Raw genomic sequence first — 20068 nt, 5'->3', positions numbered from 1 at the left:
CTTAAATTTTTATCTTAAACATATGTCAAGGATCTTGAGTTTCACATCAACATTGAAAGATCTCCTTCATTTGAGAGTTTCTAAACAAATGTCTGACAGCCATATATCAGGACTGCTTGGATGGCTGCTTGGATGGCGTCTTCTTGTCTGACAGGGGGCTGGGCTCAATGGCCCCTGTGGTCTATTCCAACTCTAGGACTCTATGAAATAAGAATCTAACATCTAAATTTGTTACTTTCTAAATCCTTTGCATAGTTACATTTAAGCCAATATATTTAAGCTAATATATTTCATACATTATCATAGGTAACCTTTTAAAAGAATAAAGCTTCTCAAAATAGAAAGGAAGGAACTCAGTAAAAAACAGGTTTTAAAAGGAACCCCTTCAGTTTACCCCCCCTTCAGCCATCTGCTCTCCTCTTTAGCTGTTCCCAATATTTATTACCCTTAAACTCTCTCAGTTTAAGAAAGAAACTGCCTTTAAAAAGGACTTCCCAAAAATGCTTTCTTTCTGCCAGCCAGATGCTTCTCCATTTGGTCTTTAACCTTGGAAAGAAGATCTAGCTCATTTTACTGGGAGGCACATTGGTATTATTTTGCTCATTCCTAATTATGTTTATCTCTGCTTTTTTTATCTTCTGTAACATGTAGGTCAGTGTCCGTTCTCAGCCTGTAATTTCAGCTTTTACGACTTTGAAAGTTATTTTCCTGCTATAAATCAAGGGGGCCCCTTGTCTAGGAGGAAAACATTGCCAGTGTTTTCTTAAGCAGCTGGTCTGCCTGGCATGAAACTTTTGAAAATCTAAGCCCTCTTTAATATACAAGTCCTGATCAAACATTAATAAAATGCAGGCTTATGCCTGATGCCTCAAAAGTAGATTACAAGATGCACAACAGAACAGTGAAGCATAATTTAAAAACAACTTAAGCCAGTATAAAGTAGGCCTGCATAACCTAACCGTAGAAAGAGAGAAGACGCCATTTCTGCAGCTCAGTTTAGAATTAGTCACTGAAGGTCATGACAAAAAGGTGGACCTTTAAAAATATTGAGGGGTGAGACTTGCCTAATCTTAATGAGGTTAACCCCTGCAGTCAGTTTGCATGTTACATCTACATCTCAGTGCATCTTATTATTTAATAACACTTGCATGAGCATAAGGGCTTGCCACACTTTGGATTGTCTCTCCAGGCATGAGTCTGAGCAGTTTGGCTTTGCGCCACTGCTTTCCCCTGAAAAACCTGCCATTAAAACTAGAACAAACGGCAATCCTTGGAAACCTGATTGCCATTTCTTCTGATTCAATGGTAAACCGCAGGTTTTCTTGTGGGGGGGGGGGAGCGGCAGAGCAAACAGAAATGTGGAAGAGCCCTAAGTTGACCTAACTTTCCGGGTCGGTTTTGCAGTTGACTCCATTACAGTTCATGTAAACCTCCTTGAATAATGTTATACGTCTACAGGTTTGCTTTAAAAAAGGTTAGGACTTTTCTGTTGTGAGGGGTTAATTATGATGAACTTTTGATACCAGTTAATTTACATAGAATTGCCACCTTTACTACTTGAGGACTTGTCAACATAGTGATGAGATAAGCGCTGTTATTTCCTGAGATAGGCCTTGACATTTTGCATGCTGCAGCATTCACTTGATTGAAGAGCACTGGAAGATAGTGCTTCATTTTCTTCTGTGTGTATATATTCACGTGTGTGTTTGTGTGTAAATCTCCCCTTCTCTCTCTTGAAAAAGTAAGTTTAAACCAGGTTATTGACCTATATAGCTTGTAAAAGTGCTTCAGCCTTGTCTTTATTAAATATTTTGAGACTTCAGGCATTTAGGCCTAGTAATTTGTACAACTATATGGCATAGTCCAGTTAAAGTCAAGCACCTTAATTTCAGTGGCAGAGGATTAACATGCTTATTTTTTTCTATTGAAACCAGTGGAACCGAAAAGTGCTTAATTTTGGTTGGATCATGTATTTTGATCCGTAATATTGATGGAGTAAGAGACAGGGCTTAGAATGCAGCGACTAACATTATGCATCATATTGCAAGCAACCCACGTGAGTAGAAATCTATTCAGAACTTCTCAGGAATGAAAGTGCCCTTAAGTTATTTCTGAATTTCGTACGCATCAGGTACCAGTGTAACAGGACTGCAAGGTGGGCCGGTGGGGTTCTGCTGGTGTGAATTTCACTAGGATTGTGAAACTGGAATCTTGTGAGAATATTTGACAGCCATATTGCTTTCAGCAGCACTGCTGTACTGTGTCACCGAACGATAACTTTGTCCTAACCTTGAGGGAGAAATTCATTTCTTTCTCCTTATCCTTGACCTTTCCTGAGACTTCCCCGCAGCCTTTTAATTATTAATAATAGTCAGATTACTTTTTATGATTTGGTAGTCCATTCTAGTAGGGGCCGAACATCAGCATAAGTTTGCGTGTTAAGCCTGCAGACATATATCAACACACATTATCAGGCTTGCTGTGTGGTTTTATTTTTAAAACGGTAGAGCGTGAGCCGCTTAATTTCAGGGATTCGTACCCCATATTGGGCAAAAGATACATGCATTGCAAAGGGTTGGACTGTATTACCCCCATGGTCCCCCCTTCCAACGCTTACAATTAAACAATTCTATGATATTACTCTGATAAATTTGATTATAGTATTTGTTTGTTTCCTCCTTAGGGAAGAAGCATGGGGTAATGTCAGATGTTTAAGAAAGGTGTGTCAAGTGGATTATAGAAAAGTTGTGAAATAGTAAAATAGTGCTCAGTCCTGCAAGAATTGTAACATAATGTGCAGAAGATGTTGACACATGGAGCCCTTGATTATTTGTGGGTAACGTGTGGGACAAGGATCTCACAACTCTCAAGGAGCCACAGAACATCCATGCTGGATTGGTTGTACTAACACATAATTGGTACAGCCAGCGTAGACTGTAAGACTGCATCCAGGTCACCGCTTCCCTTCAAACACTTGACTGTTAATCCGGTTGTGTGTGTCTTGTCAGGGCAATGTGGGCCAATGCTCATGCACAGCAGTTCAAACACAGGCAGCCCACTGCTGTTAGAACAGGGGTCAGCAAAGTTTTTGTGGCTTGGGCCAGTTCCCGCAGACACCGCGGTGGGCCGGAGTGTGTGCGCATGCACAAACGCTATTTCCAGCGCTCCTTCTGGCACAGGGGAGGCGTGCGCGGCTTCCCATTGGCTGCACGAGCTTCCTGCAGCCAATGGGAAGCCAGCCAGCATTGCGAAAGGCGGTCCCCGCTCTGCTCGGCGCCAGTTTAGCGCGGCACACGGGAGCCAACTGAGCGGGCGCCGGGGGTCCATGGGCCAATTAAACGGCCCTGGGCCTTAGGTTGCCGACCCCTATGTTAGACGCACCCAGTTAGGACTATTGATGGTTTATGCTTGCAGGTACCCCACAGACATCTGGTTGGCCACTGTGAGAACAGAATGCTGGACTAGATGGGCAGCAGGATCTTCTTAACATTCTTAAAAATATAGCCAGACTTTATTTTGTGGGAGACAGGGATTAAATTTCATGCAATAGGATGGATGCAAGTCTTTGGAACAGACAAGCAGGGCAAACAGCTGATGGGAGTCCCTGATCCTTTTCTACAGCTGCAGTGTGTTCATTCCATCAATTCCCTTTTTGTTTAAACACTTCATTACTAGGCTGCACTGCCGAAAGTCCAGTGGTGTCTTGGAAAGCCACTTACTTTTTTGTTCAGTTAGTTATTTCTTCTCCATAACTATGTGCTTAAAAGATCCTGTCAGCTCTTCACTCACTGCTATACTTAGCAATGCATTTGCAAAATGGTTATTTTACTCCCCCTTATGAAGCCAAAATAACACAATGACTCAATTCTGTCCTGAATCAGTGTCTCTCCGTCCTGATAATCCTATATTTGTATTGGGTTTTGTAACAGCTGAGCTACTACTACAACAGCAGCAGCAGCAGTCTTTAACTCTTTGCACTGCTTGCTATAAGGGCAGCATATACAGTGGTACCTCAGGTTAAGTACTTAATTCGTTCTGGAGGTCCGTAATTAACCTGAAACTGTTCTTAACCTGAAGCACCACTTTAGCTAATGGGGCCTCCCACTGCCGCCGCGCTGCCGGAGCACGATTTCCGTTCTCATCCTGAAGCAAAGTTCTTAACCTGAAGCGCTATTTCTGGGCTAGCGGAGTCTGTAACCTGAAGCGTATATAACCTGAAGCGTATGTAACCCAAGGTACCACTGTAAATGTCAGGAAGAACATTAGCACTTCCTGTCAGACATTATTGTGCACACTTGCTTCCCTACCTGGAAAAAGTTTGTACCCAGGAAAAAATGTAATTAATGTATAGAATGGCCCTAGGAATTGATGAAATAATGCATGTTGAATCCACAGCTTTTAACAGTTGGTTGTTAAAAAATGTATTCACGAGTTACTGGAGTTAGCTGGAGGGTAGAGGGGTCTTGTGCTTGGGTCCTTCTTCTGGGCTTCCCAAGGACATCTCTTTGGCCACTGTGAGAACAAGATGCTGGACTAGATGGGCCATGGGCCTGATCCAGCAACGCTCTTCTTATGCTGTATATTTCAAAGTTTTATTCAAACGCTTGTACTCAACTTCTGTGGCTTTTAGGGCTGGGTGATATATCGATATAGCGTCCAAAACCAGTTTGAAATCCGTATTTTGATATCAGCGTCATGGCAATATATCGCGAATCATGATGTGCGTTAGGGCTGAGCGATATATATATATAATCCAAAACCGGTTTCAAGTCCCCATCATGATATTGGTTTCATAATTTTTGACCTGGCAATATATCGTGAATCATGATGTTTGTTTGTGTCTGCTATGCAAAAATCACAACATGGGGAAAACCGTGAAGCCAACCAATGCCTTTACGTAGCTCCATCCTTATTTGAGACATTGTGAAATATCAGTATATTGCAGTGTTCAGCTGGTGATGTATCTGGTTGAAAAACAGATATTGCCCAGCCCTGCTGCTTGCTTCTACATAGTTCCACCCTTGTTTCAAACATTGTGATATTTTGGTATATCACGATGTTTAGCTGGTGATATATCATGATGTTGGAAGACCATATATGACCCAGCAGTTTCAAAGTAGGATTGTACTTATGGTAGGATTATATCAGACTTTTCTGCACAGGCCATCTCTTGTCTTACAGCTATGTATAGACATGTAGATAATAATGGAGCTGTGTGTTAATGGGTTTTGAACCAATGTTCATATGGCAGGAAATGGTTAACAAGGTAAAGACAGAGCTGAAAATGGCATTGAGAAGCCCAGTGCAAAGTTGTTTCTGAAACCCTTTTGAGTAGTTCATGCGATTTTTATTGACAGTTGAAGCCATAATCTCTGATGACTAATTTCTGACTCAGCCGTAGATTTATAAAAATAAAGTCCAAGGAGAGACACTTGTCTTGAGGGAATCACAGAAATTTATAGGCTGATGCTATGGGCCTCTTTTATCTGCAGGAGCAGATGTTCATGAGTAATTTCGGTGTTCATTTGGCCTTGTCCATAATAATTTAGAGGAAAGCAGCTACTGGTAATTGGAATGGAATCCATGTCCTATTGAAGTCAGTGTCAGAGCTCCCACTGATTGGAATGGTCTTGGATTGCTCTCATTGGGGCTTTTCAGATGTAATGCTAAGCAGTGGCTTAATGCTGCAAGAATTAGTAAAGGTAAAGGGACCCCTGACCATTAGGTCCAGTCCTGACCAACTCTGGGGTTGCGGCGCTCATCTCGCTTTATTGGCTGAGGGAGCCGGCGTACAGCTTCCGGGTCATGTGGCCAGCATGACTAGGCCGCTTCTGGCGAACCAGAGCAGCGCACGGAAAAGATGTTTACCTTCCCGCCGGAGTGGTACCTATTTATCTACTTGCACTTTGACGTGCTTTCAAACTGCTAGGTTGACAGGAGCAGGGACCGAACAACGGGATCTCACCCAGTTGCGGGGATTCGAACCGCCAACCTTCTGATCGGCAAGTCCTAGGCTCTGTGGTTTAACCCACAGCACCACCTGCGTCCCTTTTTGCAAGAATTAGTAGGTCTGCCCATTTCCTCCTCCTCTCTCATAGCACTGCACCAGTAATGATGAACCTGTGACCTTCCAAATATAGTCAGACTACAGCGCTCATAATCTCCGACCACTAACTGATAGGAGCTGGGAGTCCCAACAACATCTGGAGGGCTACAGGTTCCCCATTCATATACAGTGGTACATTGGTACTCGAACAGCTTGGCTCCCGAACAAATCGGCTCCCGAACGCCGCAAACCCAGAAGTAAGTGTTCCGGTTTGCGAATGTTTTTTGGAAGCCGAACAGACTCCCGGAACAGATTAAGTTCGAGAACCAAGGTACCACTACTACCTCATGGTTTAGCATGCTTATGCCCAGGGTTATTTCCCAGCCAGAACTTGCTGGAACTCAGTTCTGGCACCTCCCAGGTGGGCGGCATTGCCATTATAAGAGAACAAGGTGAGTTCATGGTGAGTTCCAGCACCTCTTTTTCTAGAAAAACAGAGCACTGCTTATGCCTGCTTGTTTTCTAAAACTAAGCCAAGATTTGACACTACATCTGCAAGGCCCCATTGTGTTTGGCTGGAATTTGATAAAGAAAACCATGATTTCCAATATATTTAGTATTATACACATCTCTTCAAAGGAAACAAAATTGCTCAATACACCGAGAACCTGTTAATTTTGAAGCTAGCCAAGTTTTTCCAGCTTTGCAGTTCAGAATGCCTTGGGAATGTTATGCCTAATAAATTTGGTTACACACACAATGATACATAAATAATCTGGCTGTTGCTGTCTTGCTGCTATAAAAGAGAATCACATTAGTTTTTCTTACATTTGCTTTTTTCTGGTTAGCTTTCTTCGAATGACGAGCGCTAAAGTCTTCGTCTTGCATAATGGCTCTGTTGCCCCTTTTTCCTGACCTCTTACAATTGGAACCATTATTACCTGCTGCTAACTACTGCTGTTGTTTTCCCTTATTGATTCTTTTTAAACATGTGTGCCTTTCTATGCTGCTACTGGAAACGGAATCAGCTGTTTTAGTAATGGTATCTCAGTAGCTATAATCTGTCATATAGACAGACTAATCCATTTTCTGCGGCAACAGTGTCATTGTTTAGAATGCTGGGAGCAAATTTTGGGTTCCAAATGCAACTGCCAGTTTCTGATCCCAGGCTGTTCTGATCAAAGCAGTTTAAGTTTAGGGCAGTGTGTTGCTTGCCAGCTAACAACCACGGAATTCTTTGCCCCTACTGCCTGAAGTATGTCAGTGAGCACAATCAGCAGACTTCTTCATGGTTGCACTGTTATGGGATTCCTTCATTTTATTCCACATTTTAGAAAGAATAAAGACGAAAACCTATCTTCCTCCTCCTACCCCCTCCCCAAAGAAACAAAGCTAGTCATTATTGACTACATCTTCAGGTTGTAGTCACAAAACAGGTTGTGTGTTGTAGCATAGGGGTCCTGTGGACTGGAGGCATATTTGGAAATCTAAGAAACTGTTGTGGGCACTACAAAACATCCAGATGCTCAGATACACACATACCCTACACACAAATTGGGCAAAACAACTACACACACCCTCACAATGGCAAACAAGAAGTAGGCAACATCACCAAAATCAGACACCCTTCCCAACCCAAAAGATTTTTTAAAAAGCCCTACTCCAAAAAGTGGAAGGGGTGCCAAGGCCAGTGTCTGAGGGCACCCTGGTGCCCATGAGCACCACATTGGGGACCTCAGTTGTGGTGTGTATTCTATACATATGGTCCACTTACACCAGGGGTCTGCAACCTTTAAGACAAAAAGAGCCACTTGGACCCGTTTCCGAAGAAAAAACAACAACTGGGAGCTGCAAAACCATTGCGACATTTAAAACAAATATATCTCCGGAGCCGCGATCTGACAGCGGGCGGGAAGGTGACGTCGGGACGGTGCGTGACTAACGCACGCACCGCCCCCATGTGACGTCACAGCCAGTACAGCGCCCGCCACAGTGAGGAGTGTCGGGGCGCACAATGCGCCTCCTCCCCTCGCTAGTATCCACCCCGGAGCCGCGGCAAAGATGTAAAAGAGCCACATGCGGCTCCGGAGCCGCGGGTTGCAGACCCCTGACTTACACACATAGCTGGTGACAATTACAGTCTTGTGGCCCCCTAAAGACTAAGAGATGTATTGTGGCAAAACCTAATATGAACTGAAGTTTGTCTTGTCTATTTCATAAAATGCTGAGCTTCAAAAATTGATTAGTTCTAATTCACATTGGAGTCTTGTGCTTTCTGATTCCTTGGAGGAAAAATGGCACTTTTATGGGCAGCCATAGAGTGTCATGTGAGGTTGAAACTGAGTCCTCCCATTGGTTTGTGAAGGCTGCCATTTCCAATGTCAGATTCGTGGCCATTCATTATTTTGCATAAACTGATCTGTTTTCCTTGTGCAAAAAGATGAAGAGCATTGCTGGCTTGTCCTAGGCTGCATGATGTTGAGAAATGCGCGTGTGAACAAACGCCCCAAGTCAGGGCTGATGCTGCTGTGTCCTGTCATGGTGTGTCCTCGGTGAATACGGAGGCGGAGTTGACATCAGGGGATTTCTGCTGCATCCAGCCCTTCCATTTGCCTCTCTCTTCTATTCTCTGTTTGTTGTTTGTGAGTTTGTGAGCTTTAGTTTAGAGGGCTGTCTGCATGCAAGCACAGGTCTACACCCCCAGGCCTGTGTGAGCGGATTATCTTCATGCAAGATGGGATGTAGATAATCTATAATACAATGGAATAGTTTGGGCAATAGCCAAGTACAGCTAGTGTTCTGACACTTATCTTTGGTTGAATCACAGGACTTTGCTATAGGCATTGGAACTCATGGTGTATTGCATGTGTCAGCTAGAAGCATACATATTTATAGTGTTCTGCAGGCTTCCAGTATAAAGAGGTGTTTATATGCCCATTGCATAGTCAGAAAGTTAACCTGCTGCATAGACAGGTTGAGGCTCAGGTTGATGGCAGGGTGGAATTTCTCTAGGGTCTCTTACCTCTGGAGTCTCACCCAGCAGGAAGAAGAAGGTATAGCCAGGGCAGGTGAATGGTTGCAGAATGGGGCTGTGGAACAGAAGGGAGAAGCTGGGGTGGTTACTTGCAGACAACTAAGCAAAGTGTCTTGTGGAGGGCTTCTTTGGGGGCTGGCCAGTGGAGTGAGCCGGAGGGCAGTTATCCATATATGCCTTTAGGGATTCAAGGTGGCTTAAAACGGTGGATTTGAAAAATGTCTCAGTTCGTTTGTTTTCATTCCAATTTGCAAAAACAAATGTAAAGCCTTTCCCTCTCTGGTGTATTGCCCTAAATCCATGGAATTAGAGGGAAGAGGTTAAAATAAAGCAAAGTCATTGCTAGCTCAGTTGTATGTTGCAGCCGATAACTTTGCACTTCCTTCCTAAACTAATGCTCAAGCCATGTTTCTGCATGGAAATATGGATCGAGGGTGCTTGCACTTGAACGTGCTTCCTTTTGAAATGAACGAATTAATGCAAGAAGACACACAGCGCACGACCAGTTCATTGCGTAAGAGTTGCTGAGCTGTGAATGCGATAGCTGTCCAAGCTGTACGTTTTTAGGCGTATGTCTTGGAGATTATAACAGTACGTCTGAAGACTGGAGCAGTGAAAGCAAGACTGGAAGTGGAATAGGTCACAGGCGGTGCATTACGAAAAGCATTGTCGATGCTTAAAGCAAGTGATGTGATTGTCTGACCCCAACCTGCTATTTATATTCAGGACATTCTGTTGGGGGAGGGTTACAGTGTCTGGCCACATGGTACCCCCCCACCAGGTCATGGCCCCTTGCAGTACGTTCAGCTGTGTACCTTGCTATCTGTGGCTTTGGCAGTGTTTCCTAACCAGAGGCTCTATGACAAAATGTTTCTTTATGCTTTCCTAGGGCATAACCTGTTTTGTCTCAGCGTAGCACACGGAAAAGAAGCTCTGAGCAGGGGAAAGAAAATGCAGCTTGCTGTTTTTTCTGTCTCTATTCATCCGGATGAAAAGGCATTCCGAGGAATATATCCCCCCCCTTTTTTACTAATGTTTAAGAAAAGATATGTTAGCAACAATATTTCTTTCAGTTGCAATAAAATATATGTGCTCATCATTGTTGAAAAGTCAAGTTATGTAGCGATCAGCAGTCAGTTTTATAGAGCTTTGCATTATATAGCAAAGTGATTTGTAGGAGTATTTCTTGCAGAAACAAAAGTTTCTTGTAAAAGCGGCCTTAACCTCAGAAGCCTTATATTTGCTAGTTTACAATATTGTGATCCAGAACATTAGAGAGAGGATGGCAAAAGAACCCTGTTTAATTTTACAGACCCTTTAAAAAGGTAAAGGGACCCCTGACCATTAGGTCCAGTCGTGACTGACTCTGGGGTTGCGGTGCTCATCTCGCTTCATTGGCCGAGGGAGCCGGCGTACAGCTTCTGGGTCATGTGGCCAACATGACTAAGCTGCTTCTGGCAAACCAGAGCAGCGCACGGAAACACCGTTTACCTTCCTGCTGGAGCGGTACCTATTTATCTGTTTAATTTTACAGACCCTTTAAAAAGGTAAAGGGACCCCTGACCATTAGGTCCAGTCGTGACTGACTCTGGGGTTGCGGTGCTCATCTCGCTTCATTGGCCGAGGGAGCCGGCGTACAGCTTCCGGGTCATGTGGCCAGATGACTAAGCCGCTTCTGGCGAAACCAGAGCAGTGCACGGAAACACCGTTTACCTTCCCGCCGGAGCAGTACCTACTTGCACTTTGATGTGCTTTCGAACTGCTAGGTGGGCAGGAGCAGGGACCGTGCAACGGGAGCTCACCCCGTCGTGGGGATTCAAACCACCGACCTTCTGATCGGCAAGTCCTAGGCTCTGTGGTTTAACCCACAGCGCCACCCGCGTCCCCCTGCACCACAAAAGCATTTCATTATTTCCCATGCAGTCTGTATATACCTTTTCCTTTGGGGGGGGGGCACCTTTAACGATATGGGTCTTTTCTCTGCACATTCTACTTTTCTAAAGCTTATAGATTATGCAATGCTGGAAGCAGTTCTTTCCTATCCTCCCCCGTCCCCAAGAATCATGATTTTATTAGCATAGTCCAAAAAATATGTCACCCTGGTGCCAGAAGACTCAACTTCTGATGGGTTTCAACACATCACCAACTGTGGTAGTTGCATCTGAGCAACTAGAGATTATATTTACTAGTCCTCTCTTATCATTGGACTGCAGTTCACAGGCATCATGGCCAAATGGATTTGGCAGCTTGCCAATCCATGGGAGCTCTTGGTGGTGCAAACCTCAATTGCTGCAAAATGTCTAGTTTACAGGGTGCATGCCAGATTTAGAGAGCTATTGGTGAAATGAAACGAATGTACGATTTTGAACAGTTGAATATTGCTGTGCCCATCAGACTATGGGTTTTGAGAATACTATCCTCCTTTTCTAGCTGCTAAACAGGTTTTAAATAACAGGGTAATTTATTAACGACAAATCCCTCCTGGCTCCATGGAACATTACACCATTCATCTATGAATGTGAATCAGATCTAATAACAGAATCTTTCATCTTTGGTTTCATCTGACCTAGGCCTTGCATGTGCCTGATTCTCCTCCACCAATAGTTCAGGTATTGGATTCCTCTCTGGAAACAGAGGCTCTTTTATATCATAGTTTCAATGTTTTAAAGATGGGCTTACCCAACAAGTTTGTGTTAAAACATCTGAAGTTAGGGATAGGGTGCTTATCTGTTTTACATTGGGGCAAGCATTGTCCTCCAGTACAAAGATTGCCCTTTCCCTGGTTTTTACATTGAGGTAAATGCAGCCTATGAGAGTCCTTTTCTAAGGTAAGTCAAGAGTTTTTTCCTCTGTGTCCTGAGTAGGGCACATATCCATATTAGTAAATTGGTAACCCACTTCTTTTCTATTCTGTTAAAGTGAACATTTTATGTTTATGCTAATACAAGATATCAGCCGCCCTGAACTCTTCATCCATCTACTTCCAATACTGTGGGCAAAATAATGGCATTGTCTGAAACTGATTTGAATATAACTAAAGCTTTGAGTTGTCACTTTGAAAGAAAAAGGGGTGAAAGATTGTGTTGTGGTTCCGAAATCCACATCTTATAAATAGAAAAAGGAAATTCATTCTTTCAGTTTAAGGTTTTCTGAAGTTTACATTTGACAGTCCTTACGTGATAACTTTTAAGAGGAATAATCAGAGCAAAATTGGGCTTGCTGATTGGAAAGTCGGTGGTTTGAATTTGCGCGGCGGTGGTGAGCTCCCATTGCTCTGTCCCAGCTTCTGCCAACCTTGCAGCTCAAAAGCATACCAGTGCAAGTAGATAAACAGATACCACTGGGGCAGGAAGGTAAATGGCATTTCTGTGCACTCTGTCACCAGTCACGGTGTTCCGTTGCGCCAGAAGCGGTTTAGTCATGCTGGTCACATGACCCGGAAAGCTGTCTGTGAACAAATGGCGGCTCCCTCAGCCTGAAAAGTGAGATGAACGCCACACCCCATAGTCGCCTTTGCCTGGACTTAACTGTTCAAGGCTCCTTTACCTTTTCCAAATGTATATTTTTTGATATACGAGCCCTGGTGGCTGCTTACCTGTGTCTTGTGAGCGGCAGGGGGTGGTGGTGGCGGCGGGACGATGAGTGGCGCGCAAAAGGGCTCCGGAGAGGGGCTGCTTAAAATGGCGGTCGCTCAAGCGCTGCTGCTGCTGGCACCAACAAAGCCCAGCCCCCTTCCTCCTCTAGGCAGGGTAGGGAGAAGCCAAGAGGAGGGAGGGAGGAGGCGCCACTGCCCATGTGAGGGAGAGGAAGAGAGAGGGAAAGAACACACGTGCTGGTGATCCACATGGCAATTCCCGGACCCTCCGCGGGCTGGATCCAGAAGGCAATTGGGCCTGATCCAGCCCCCAGGCCTTAGTTTGCCTACCCATGCTCTTAAGAATATTAGGGGGCGGGCAGGTGAAGAAGCATGGCTTTGTTTTCTGAAGTCTTCAGATGAGGACTAGACCATGTGAAAAATGAACATAAGATTTTAGCTGCAGTTCATTCATTTTCAGCTATCATTCTTGTTCTTTAAAAAGTGCACCTAGACATTCCGTTATTGCACCCATAACCTAGGTTTAAAGTGCCATTTAGCTCCTAGCTTTCATATCTCAGTTTCTAGCACTGGGTAAATAGCAAATCAAATAACATGTTATCTACAGAGAAAGCTCTAAATCTCCTATTACCATAATGGTTGTAAAGGGGCGCTAGAAGGCTTTATTGTATCTATGTTTGTAAACTGAAAGTGGGCGCTGCAAATTTTGTTCAGGACCGGAGTTTGCAAGTCCTGACTATGGTCTGTTTTTAAATTTAGTTGTTTTTTTGAGAACTGTAGGGAAAGGCTCTCTGTTAATCTATTCTAAGGTGACAATGCCAACATTTTAAAAACAATAGAGAGCAAACCTTTGAAAATACTGGCTCTGAGCAAGATATATGTCATTCAGTAGAGCGGCTACTGTATATACTGTACATTTGTCCACTATGTCAGTAGAGCAAGTTAAGCTGCATGATGGCTAGTTATTATATAAGGTTTTGCACAGCAGAAGCTGTTTTGCACAGGTCACAGCTGAAGAACACCAGTATAAGCTATTCAGCAGGAAACCTAGCCAAAGTACAAAAACATTTCTAGATGAGATTAGTGACTGTGCTTGTTCTGATTGGGTGGAAATAACTTGAACAGGCCTTTCACAGGCTTTGGCAGGCTTATATGTATAATACTCTCTCTCTCTCTCTCTCTCTCTCTCTCTCTGTGTGTGTGTGTGTGTGTGTGTGTGTGTAAGATTGCTCAAAAAATTAAGGATTTTGCAACTTCTGTCCGTTTCTGAATATTTGATTTTGTTTTACATGAAAGATGTCAAAGTGATCCTTAGGGTCCCTTCCAATTCTACAATTCTATTATTCTATGAAAGATGATGTAAATTAAATCCCTCTCAGCTTATGTACTATTGTACAGCTGGGTTATGCTTCGGGAGAACATTTAGTTTGCACTAGCATGCAACATTCATTTGGGGTTATTTATACCCCTAATGAAGGGACGCGGGTGGCGCTGTGGGTAAAACCTCAGCGCCTAGGACTTGCCGATCGTATGGTTGGCGGTTCGAATCCCCGCGGCGGGGTGATATCCCGTCTTTCGGTCCCAGCTCCTGCCCACCTAGCAGTTCGAAAGCACCCTTAAGTGCAAGTAGATAAATAGGTACCGCTTTATAGCGGGAAGGTAAACGGCGTTTCCGTGTGCTGCGCTGGTGCCGGCTCGCCAGAGCAGCTCCGTCACGCTGGCCACGTGACGCGGAAGTGTCTCCCGACAGCGCTGGCTCCCGGCCTCTTAAGTGAGATGAGCGCACAACCCTAGAGTCGGACACGACTGGCCCGTACGGGCAGAGGTACCTTTACCTTATACCCCTAATGAGCTTTGCTTTATGCCAGGGTCTCATTCTGGCATTCTTGCATGACTCGTAAAAGTTTGTGATTTTGAGAAGGCGGGAGCTAGTTTCTGAACCGCTAAATGTGATGAATCTGCACAGAAGCAAAATCCAGTGTCCGTGAGGATGAAAAAAAGAAGGCAACAGAGAGAAAATGTGGGAGAGGAGGCGGCGGCGGCGGCGCTGCCTCTGTATGGAATACAGATTGACGTAATTGAGAATGCTCTGCACTGTTCTGAAATTTAAAGCTGGCACAAGCGCAAGGAGACACTTTGCAGGGACATTTCTGCTAGGCTAAACAGAACACTGAGAGGAGTCATAATGTATTTGGACTGCAAGGCTATTATTGGGGTAAACCTGAAAAGGAAGAAAGCGTAATAGTGCGGGCAGGGATATGTGACCATTGCCGTTCTAAGCTAGCAATTAGAAATTGACAACCACCAGGGAAATGAAGGTTTTAGAGTGATTCCCACCCACCACCCATCCATATGACAGCCATAGGAGGAATTGCAGGCTTATGAGTAACACTGTATGAGAAAAGCCATAAAGCAAATTATGATTTAGCTCATCCGAGGCATACGTTCCCAGTTGATTAGGATTCTTCATTATTGTAAAGGCGATGGTGTCGTCACTGATTGCGATTATTTTGTTGAATAAGAATGATTTGCCATATAACGCTACTCTGGCTTCTCAGCTTCAGCAGACGTGAAGCATCAAGATGCACTTCAGATGAGTTTGCAGTGTGGGGTTGTTTCCTTTTCCTTTCAGTAGAAAATGCTTTGGGGCATGGGGAATACTAGTGTGTGCATGCCTTTCCCATGCACAGCTGCCCTAGTCTGACATTGCCAAATGTATTTATTATTTGCACGGCTGTGATGCTGTTCCTTTGAATGACAATTGCAGGGGGAAAACAAAAACAGAACAAAAAAATTAGTAGCTGCAACAATCTTGAGTCAAGATTCATAACAAAGAATATGAAAAGCCCCTTCAGTTACTTGAGTTGGTCCTGATGCAGAACTGGAACAATAATGGAGACTCCTTTCAAAATGATCATCTAAGTCGGCAATTTAAACGCACTGGAACGCTCCTAATTACCATAAATGCTTCAGAGCTTCTAAAGGAGTAGAAAAGTGTGTGCTCAATCATGTAGGCAAACGACAAATAGGGAAGGCAGATGTCACGTTGACCTCCTGTCACCAGAATATGATTATCTGTTGTTTGACCTCCACCATCTATTTGAGGTCATCATTGATGAAATCAGTCTTAAGCTTTAGAAATTTGAAGCTAGCAGGATTCTAGAAAATAAAAATAAAAATACTATGCCTGTATTTTGAAACAGGCATAAGAAAAATCATTCTTACAGAATATATGGGGAATGGATAGTTGGGGAAAGCGAACACAAAGTGGACTCAATACAATACAATTTACTACTATAGCAAAATACAAAAAAAACCCCACTAATTCTCGTCAGGGACTATATGATCTGTCCCACAGTGCAATATTTTATGAAGTAGGGAATGTGCAGACAGGCAGCCTCAAGTATGAGATAGGAGCATTTGACCCATTTATCTGTGAAGTGTCGAGATAAACTCTTGATGCCACCTGGAAAAGTACATTAAATTGCAAGAAAAATAGGTAGTTTACATGACTTCCATGGTGATATTTGTAACTTTGCATAGCTTCCCTTTCCCAGTAGAATTTGATAGGCTGCTGGAATTTCACACTGTGCTTGACTTTTATAAGCCTTTTTTTTTTTGCCAGGCTGGCCTAATTAAATCTAAATATTAGCAGAGATTTTTATTTTTGTTCTTTACTAATATGTTCCACAGTTAACTAGGTGACTATGACATCTCTTGACTGCGGCATAGAAATAGCTTATGTGAGCAGTTATACAGAAAATAGCACCATGACATCAAAATCTTGAATGTTTTGCACGCTATGCCTCCCTCACTTCTGTAAGTAGCACAAAGTCTCTCCTATCTACGTGCCCCCTAAATTATTTTTGAACAGCGCCCCCCTTGCTCATTGCCCCCTTCTTTCAATCACCTACTTCCTTTGCCCGCTTTTGAAGGCCTCTGTCATTTCCTTATTATTATTTGCCATTTTAAATCTATTTTACAATAATAAGAACACATGATGCGCCCTGCCGGATCAGACAAAATTCCCAACTAGTCCAGGATCTGGTTCTTAGAGTGGCCAACCAGATACCAATGGGAAGACCATATATTATACTAACTGTTGTTATTACTGTAATGGAAAATGTGTGTTGATTTTAGCTAAAATAGACTGGATACAGTACTGATAGTTAAATTTAACAAGATGCTAAATTAAATCTAACAACATCTGGAGGACTCTCTCTTGGCTACCCCTGCTTTAGGTGCCGCAGTCTTTAGTTTTCTCATGTTGCGTTGGAAAATGGAGTGTAATCCAGAAATTGCCCCCTAGAGCTAGTTTCACATGCTGAGGCGGTTGATCTTGTATTAGGGGTTGTTTTGTAAATAGAAATTGCTTGTTTCCCATATGCATGTTATTAAATATCATGTGTTTTGCTGCATTTTTGAGCTGCATTGTTTTTAATCACACTTTTGAATTTGCAGAACTTATAACCTAATTGCTTCTGACCGTGACAAAAACAAAATTGATATTTTACTGCTTGAGAAAAGGTCAGCAAACACATTACTGAGTTCTGCATTATACTATAGAAACGGTGGTTGGTTGATTGATTGTATGTGTTGGCCTGCAGCAAAGAAAATAGTGTGTTTTCAAGATTAGTACAATTTAACAATTTAATAAATTATGCCCCTTTCCTAGGCTTTAAATTATATTCCCAAAGTTCATACAATTCATGAGCACACATATTTCTTTCCTGAGCCAGTGCTAGCTGTTGGTTAGCGTTGGGTTTGGGTGTGGAAGGCCCAGTTCGCATCCATGTCAAGAAATATAGGAACTTTATAAAATGGAAGATAGAACAAGCTGTCAATACTGTGTTAGAGCCAGACATAGTTGTGCTTAAAGTAGACCCATTGAAACCAATGCTTAACTAGTCATGGCTAGCTTACTTCTCATTGGTGTCATTGGATCTATGCTAAGCATGGCCAAGTGTGGATCAAGACTATTGATTCTATTACCAGTGTTTCCTTATACCAGGGATGAGGAACCTGTGGCCTTCAATGGTGCTAGACTAAAATACCCATCACCTCTTCCTGTTAACCATACTGCCTGGGGTTGATGGGTGCTGGTGTCCAAAAATGTATGGAGGACCACAGGTTCCCCATCCCTGTCTTATACACTTACTTTGGACAGCTGCTTACTGTCAAACGAAGCATATGACCATAGCTAAGGTTCATTGCTACCCTCCATCCTAAATGCATGTACCATATTTTTCGCCCTATAGGACGCATTTCCCCCCCTCAAAAAATGAAGGGGAAATGTGTGTGCATCCTATGGGGCCAACGCAGGCTTTCGCTGAAGCCTGGAGAGCGAGAGGGGTCGGTGCGCACCGACCCCTCTCGCTCTCCAGGCTTCAGGAAGCTATCCGCAAGCCTTGCAAGCCCGGCGGGAGGTCCCGCGGGCTCGCAAGGCTTGCGGGCAGCAGCCTGCAGCCCACAAGTTCGGGGGACAGCGGGGAGGCACAGTGCCGCCACCCCGCTATTCCCCGACCTGGTCTGGAGGCTGGCGGGGGGGAGAAGCAAGCTTGCTTCCCCCCCCCCCGCCAGCCCCACAAGCTTGGGGGATAGCAGGGAGGCGGAGCGCCGCCACCCCGCTATTCCCGGACCTGATCTGGAGGCTCTCCAGGCTTCAGGAAGCTATCCGCAAGCCTTGCAAGCCTGGAGTGCAAGCTGCTGCCCCACGGAGGCAAGAGAGGCTGCCCCTGAAGGCAGAAGAGGGAGACGGAGCGCTCCGTCTCCCTCTTCTAGCTTGGGGATGGCTGCGCAAACCTGGGGGGGAAATAAATTTTTCCCCCTTGATTCCCCCCCCCCCAAAAAAACACTAGGTGCGTCCTATGGGCCGGTGCGTCCTATAGGGTGAAAAATACGGTATGTTGAGTAATTTGGGTGCCAGGGTATTGCTAACAATACGTTACCATTTAATCTGCTCATAATGTTTTTTACCTGTGAATCTAGTGGATGTCTTAAATAATACAGAATTTGTTCTGGTTCCGCCTTTGCCAGCCTGGTACCCTCTTGAAGTTAGGGCAGATGGGAATTGTAATCCAAAACATCTGCCTTCTTGAATAACATACTTTCTCTTTTGGATAGTTGATGGGTATTTCCCAATAAATCATAGAAAACTCACTTGCTTTCATGCCTTATATGGAGTGAAGCCATCCATAGAGCTCAATAATGTCTACTCTGATGCGAGGGTTTCGGATGGGAGCCTTCTCCATCTCTACCTGAAATGCCAGGGATTAAAACTGGGACATTATGAATGCTACATATTGCCTTTCCCATATTGATGTAATGGAAAATGTGTGTTAATTTGTGTTAAAACAAGAGGGTGTGTGCATCTTGAAATAACAAGTTTTATTTTAGAGCAGGGTTTCCCAAACTTGGGTCTCCAGCTGTTGTTGACTTCAACTCCCATCATCCCTAGCTAGCAGGACCAGTGGTCAGGGATGATGGGAATTGTATTCCAAAAACAGCTGGAGAAACCCAGTTTAGGACCTTTGTGGCAGGTTTCTTAGGTGGTATAGTTATACATTATGAATACAATCCCACACATTTTTATGGACTTATGTAAACACAATGCAGCATTTTCCTATGTACTTGCAGGGCATTGCAACCACAGTAAAGCTGGCAGTCGATAGGGTGTTTGCTTGGATCATGGAAAACAACACTCTGCTTCATGGAATCCTAGAATTGTAGACTTGGAAGGGACCACAAGGGTCATCTAGTCCAACCCCCTGCAATGCAGGTATTTTCTGCCCAATGTGGCGTTTGAACCCACAACCCTGGGATTAAGAGCCTCATCTCATGATGTACCATAATTCCCATGGAACATTCTGCACCAAATTAAAAGGAAATGTCTCTTAAGCTGATGAGGGCAGCCTAGCTGCCACTTGAAGAAGTGGCGAAACTTTCTTTTATTTTTAAGAGAGAGGAAAGGAGAGGGTCTCAGCCATCTTGTCATTAATGGCTAGCTACCCCAACACCCAGGAGTTCTGAGAATTTGCCCTCCTTTGGGAGTTGTTTTTGGACATACACCTGCCCCTGAAAAACAACAACACAACACACTACTTTTGGAGCTGAGGAACAAAGTTGCTGGTTTTGGGGGATCTGGAGAGGTTTATTTTTCAGCCAACTCTGATTGTCTGTTGGGCTATCAATGCTAGTTTCCCTAAGCATCTCATTGTTGTTGTTTAGTCGTGTCCGACTGCCACTACAGTGGTACCTCTGGTTACGAATGCTTCTGGTTACGAACGCTTTGGGTTATGAACTCTACTAACTGCTCCTGGAAGTAGCTGCTCCTGGTTGCGAACTTTGCCCCAGGATGTGAACGGAAATTGTGCGCCAAAGGCACACGCGCAGC

General features: G+C 44.0%; 1 protein-coding gene across 11 annotated transcripts in view; it reads left to right on the top strand.

The window, feature by feature from the left end:
* OSBPL6 (oxysterol binding protein like 6) overlaps positions 1-20068 on the top strand; it is a 111575-nt gene that overhangs the window by 41451 nt on the left and 50056 nt on the right. Inside the window, exon 1 of one of the 11 annotated variants that reach the window (XM_077916596.1) lies at positions 17179-17202. The exons of the other annotated variants lie outside the window; for them this stretch is intronic. The gene's annotated coding sequence lies outside the window, so the exon portion shown is untranslated. Of the gene's footprint in view, positions 1-17178; positions 17203-20068 lie in introns of those variants that run through there. 11 annotated transcript variants of the gene reach the window in all.

The sequence above is a fragment of the Podarcis muralis genome, chromosome 1 (genome assembly GCF_964188315.1).
Source record: "Podarcis muralis chromosome 1, rPodMur119.hap1.1, whole genome shotgun sequence".
Taxonomy (NCBI): Eukaryota; Metazoa; Chordata; class Lepidosauria; order Squamata; family Lacertidae; genus Podarcis; species Podarcis muralis.
This window is presented reverse-complemented; position numbering and strand designations above follow the sequence as displayed.